This window comes from Gossypium hirsutum, chromosome A13, assembly GCF_007990345.1.
Source record: "Gossypium hirsutum isolate 1008001.06 chromosome A13, Gossypium_hirsutum_v2.1, whole genome shotgun sequence".
In the NCBI taxonomy this organism is placed as follows: Eukaryota; Viridiplantae; Streptophyta; class Magnoliopsida; order Malvales; family Malvaceae; genus Gossypium; species Gossypium hirsutum.
The window spans coordinates 97,998,584-98,004,583 of NC_053436.1; positions in this window are offsets into that span (position 1 = coordinate 97,998,584).

Sequence of the window (6,000 nt, forward strand, 5' to 3'; positions counted from 1 at the left end):
GATTTTTCAAAGTTAGTCTACTGCTGTTGTCCAATATTATTTTAGTGCAAGCTGTTTATTACCATTTTTCCCCTAAGCTTTTAATAAATAACAATTTCGTCCCTACTCAATTAGCCTATCAATTGAGCTGATTTTTCTCAATTAACACTTTATTCTATCACCTTAAACTAGTTTACAACCTTTAGGAATCAAAATTTCAGCAATATACTTTAATTCCAAACATTTTCACAATTAGGTCCTAAAAATCAATTTCTATTGAAATTACCTAATAAAATCATCTCATAAACAAATTAAAGCTTTAATTTCATTCTAATTCATCATAAAATTAAATAACTCAACCATGGTGACTTTCAATTTCATCCATGAAATCAAAAACTAATGAATTTAATAATAGGACCAAGTTGTAAAAGTCTTAGAAACACAAAAATTACAAGAAAAAGGCAAGGATTAACTCACTTGGTGCAAAAATTATGGAATACCAGCTTATAGAACCCTCCTATGGCATTTTTAGCTGCTGAAATTGAAGAGAAATGAAGAGAAATCTAGATATTTCCTATTTAGTCCTAGTTTTATTTAGTTAATTTTGCAATATTCCAATTTTTCCCTTAATTATCAATTTTCCTGCTGATTTCATGCCCTTGCAGTCCAGCCCGAATAAATTTTGGGTCTAATTTCCTTTTAAATCCTCTCTCATTAGACACTTAAGCTATTTAATCATCCTATCCACTTTTACACATTTTACAATTTAGTCCTTTTCATTTAATTAACTATCCAAACATTAAAATTTCCTAACGAAATTTTAATACCACATTACTAACATTTCATAAATATTTATAAAATTATTTTCAACTCGGTTTTACGAGATAGAGGTCCCGATACCTTATTTTACTTTATTTCTTCAATAATTTCTTTTTCTAACTAACCACTAAATAGGTAAAATTTTTCTATCAATATTTTCATACGATTTTCCTATCATATCAATTTTCATGCAAAAATATTGAAATAAATTTTTCTTTAAATCGGATTTATGGTTACGAAACCACTATTCCGATAACCTTGAATATAGGCCATTACAACTCTCCCTCCCTTTTAGGATTTTCGTCCTCGAAAATCTTACCAGTAAAGAGGTTTGGGTATTGTTTCCTCATTGCCTCCTCCGGTTCCCATGTCCCTTCCTCAATCCCATGCTTTTGCCACAATACTTTCACCAAATTTATCTTTTTATTTCTAAGCTCTTTTGTCTCTCATGCCAATATCTTGACCGGTTTTTCACTGTAAGTCATATCCAGTTGAATCTCCACTTTTGTTGGAGAAATAACATGTGAAGGATCTGATTGATATCGTCGTAACATAGATACATGAAAAACATTATGGATTCTATCAAGTTCCGGTGGTAATGCCAATCGATAAGCGACTGGTCCAATTCTTTCTATGATCTCATATGGCCCGATAAATCTTGGACTCAGTTTACCCTTTCGACCGAATCGAAGAACTTTCTTCCAAGGAGACATTTTCAGGAATACCTTGTCACCGAATTGAAATTCAATCTCTTTTCGTTTTTAAGGTCGGCATATGATTTTTGACGATCGGAAGCTGCTTTTAGACTATCCCGAATAACCTTTACTTTTTCTTCTGTTTCCCAGATCAAATCAACCCCATGTATCTTCCTTTCACTGAGTTTTGTCCAATATAACAGTGTTCTACATTTTCTACCATACAAAGCTTCATACGGAGTCATTTTAATACTGGACTGATAACTATTATTGTAAGCAAATACAATCAAAGGTAGATACCTCTCCCAATTACCTTCAAACTCTAGTATACAACATCGAAGCATGTCTTCCAATATTTGAATTACACGCTCAGATTGAGCATCTGTCTGAGGATGAAATGCAATGCTAAAATACAACTGAGTACCTAAGGCTTCTTGCAATTTGTTCCAGAAACAAGACGTAAATCGGGGATCTCTATCTGATATAATAGAGACAGGTACTCCATGTAGCCTGACAATCTCAGATATGTATAGTTCAGCTAATTTATCTAAAGAATAATCCATACGTACAGGAATAAAGTGCGCTGACTTTGTCAATCGGTCAACAATCACCCAAATAGCATCTTTTTTCCTCGGAGACAAAGGTAACCCCGATACAAAATCCATAGTGATTCTTTCCCATTTCCATTCCGGTATAATAATTGGCTGAAATAACCCCGAAGGTACCTGATGTTCAGCTTTAACTTGCTGACATATTAAACACCTTGATACAAACTCAGAGATATCATGTTTCATTCCCGACCACCAGTACATCTTTTTCAGATCATTATACATTTTATTACTCCCCGGATGTACAGACATAGTACCGCTGTGAGCCTCGTGTAGAATCTTCTATATGAGCTCTGAATTGTGAGGTACACATACCCTACCTCTGAATAATAAACAACCATCAGAACTAATCTGAAATTCAGAATCATTACCTGACTCACACTGTGCCCGTTTAACCTGTAACTTCTAATCATTCTTCTGAACTTCACATATTTGCTATAAAAATGTCAGTTTAGCTCTCAATTCAGCTATGATTGAACCATCATCAGTCAGTGACAACTGGGTATTCATAGCTCATAAAACAAATAGAGATTTTCGGCTCAAAGCATTAGCTACAACATTAGCTTTACCCGGATGGTAATCAATAATCAAATCATAATCCTTTATCAGTTCAAGCCACCTGCGCTGTCTCAAATTCAAATCTTTCTATGTCATCAAATATTTCAAGTTTTATGATCAGTATAAATATGACATTTCTCACCGTACAAGTAATGCTGCCATATCTTCAGTGCAAATACAATAGCAGCTAATTCAAGATCATGTACTGGGTAATTTCTTTCATGTGGTTTAAGTTGTCTTGAAGCATAGGCTATTACTTTACCTTCTTGCATCAAGACACAACCTAAACCATTTAATGAGGCATCACTGTAAATAACAAATTCCTTACTCGGTTCAGGCTGCACTAATACAGGTGCTTTCGTTAGTAGATCTTTCAATCGGTTGAAATTCCGCTGACATTCATCAGTCCATTCGAACTTTACATCCTTCTACAATAATCGAGTCATTTGAGAAGCTATCATAGAGAATCCCTGTATAAATCTATGATAATAACCAACTAAACCCAAGAAACTTCTAACTTCAGATACATTCTTTGGAGGATTCCAATTGACAATAACTGAGATTTTACTTAGATCTACTTTGATGTCTTCGGCATATGTGTCCAAGAAAACCCACTTTTCAAAGCCAAAATTCACATTTACTGAATTTAGCATATAACTGCTTCTCTCGCAGAATTTGCAACACAATTCTCAAATGTTCTGCATGTTTTTCTTCATCCCGAGAATAAACCAAAATATCATCAATGAATACTACTGCAAATCTGTCTAAGTACAGTCTGAATATCCAGTTCATCAAATCCATGAATAATGTAGGTGCATTAGTTAGCCCAAACGGCATAACCAGAAACTCATAATGTCCGTACCTGGTTCTGAAGGCTGTTTTTGGCATATCTGACTCCTTTACCCGTAACTGATAATAACCTGATCGAAGATCAATCTTTGAAAACACAGTAGCACCTTTCAGCTGATCAAATAAATCATCAATCTGGGGTAACGGGTACTTATTCTTTATGGTTACTTTATTAAGCTGCCGGTAGTCAATACACAGTCTTAAAGACCCGTCATTCTTTTTCACAAACAGAGTTGGAACACCCCAAGGTGAATGACTCGGTCGGACAAAATCCTGTCAACAAGCTCTTGCAACTGTGTCTTTAACTCCTTTAATTCAGTAGGAGCCATCCAGTACGGAGCTATGGAAATCGGAGTAGTTCCTGGAATCAAATCTATGGAAAACTCCACTTCTCTTTCTGGTGGCAACCCTGGTAATTCCTCTGGAAACACATCATAAAATTCACATACTATTGGCACTGCCTGTATCCTTGACTCAGATACCTTGGTGTCGAGTACATAAGCCAAGTAAGCATCATACCCTTTTTTGACATACCTTTGTGCTGCCATTACTGAAATCACATCAGATAACCCCTCTGTCTGATCAGATTTAACCCGGAGCAACTCACCATTATGACATTTTAGCACAATATATTTTTGTCTACAATTTACTATTGCACTATGCTAGATTAACCAATCCATGCCCAATATTACGTCAAATTCATCAAATGGCAGTAACATCAAATCAGCCAGGAAACAATAACCTCTTACCATCAGTGGACAATTTTTACAAATTTTATCCACCAAAACAGATTAACCCAGGGGGTTCGAGACTTTAACCATAAATTCAGTAGGTTCAACAGATAAATTTTTTACAATTGCAAGTTTAACACATATATATATGAATGCGTAGAACCAGGATCAATCAATGCAGTAATATCAGTATCAAGTAAAGAAAATGTACCAGTAATAACATCGAGTGCTGAGGCATCTTTTCTGGAACGAATGGCATATGTCCTAGCAGGTGATCGTGCCTCAGACCTGCCTGCAATATCTTTCGTAGCTCCTCGGTAACCACTGACATTACCAGATGGTCGAGGTGGTCTGCCCCTCGAAACTGGATTACTTAGCTTCGATATTTGCTCAGCTTCTTTTTCACCTCTTTCTGGACAATCTCTGAGGAAATGGTCAAAAGAACCACATCGGTAACAAGCTTCACTCTTTAATCGACATTCACCAAAATGAGCTTTATTACAATACTGACATCTCGGCTTAGGAGTGCCTACACTGCCAACACTGGCCACTGATGGAGTTGAAGGTCTTGGATTAGTGCGTTGAGAACCTCGCTCTCTATCCGAATACCCAATGGCTGAGGTAGAATGATCCTAGTACTTCTTCAATTTTTTTGGAGCAGAAAACTGGGATTTTCCCATCGGTCTTTTACTAAAAATTAGAGCTTCCCTCTCAGCCTGTTTCTTTTCTTTGCTCAATTCTTTTGCTTTATAAGCTCTCTCTGCCAATGTAGCAAACTCTCAAATTTCAAGAATTCCAATGTCTTCATTCAACCCTTCTTCGAATCGTTTGCACATTTCAGCTTCTAACTGTAACCATTCTCGAGCATATTTACTCAATCGAACAAATTCTCTTTCATACTCAGATATTGATCTGTTACACTATTTCAGCTCAAGAAATTCTTTTCTCTTCTTATTGAGAAACCTCTGACTAATATATTTCTTTCTGAACTCGGTCTGAAAGAATTCTCATGTAATTTCTTCTTTCGGAACAACTGAAACTTTAGTATCCCACCAATGGTAAGCTGTGTCTTTTAGCAGTGAGACGGCACATTTCAGACATTCTTCTGGTGTACAAGATAATTCCTCCAAAACCCGAGTAGTGTTTTCTAACCAGAATTCAGCCCGTTTGGAATCATCATCAATTGCTGCTCGAAATTCTTCGGCCCCATATTTTTAAATTTTATCTACTGGAGCTTTCCCTTTTCTGAAAGATTCAATACCTGTACCCTGTGGGATATCGGGAACCGGTGGAGGAGCAGGAGGGGGAGCTTGAACTTGCTGCACTACAGGGTTAGTTCTTAAGTATTGACTAAACCATTCATTCATCATTTGAAAGAAGGCTATTTTTGCCTCCTCCCCTCGACCCTATATCTCGGGCCTTCTCCTGCTAGTTTCTTCTCTTTGTACTGAAGCCGGAGCATGACTCCCAGCTTCCTCAGATTGAGCTCGGTCGGTAGACATTTACTATAAGAAAAACACATTTAAATGGTCAGGAGATATCACACTATCAATAATAATTTAAATGGCATGTATAACTAATCCCGTATTTACTATGTCGGTCCGAGAACCGGCTAAACCGTAGCTCTGATACCAACAAATGTAATACCCCCTACCTGTATTCATTGCCGAAATAGGGTACGAGGTATTACCGGAGTTTACGATTTTTTTTTATATTCAATATAACCCTTTTATAAATATCTAACCTTCCCTGCAATATTAA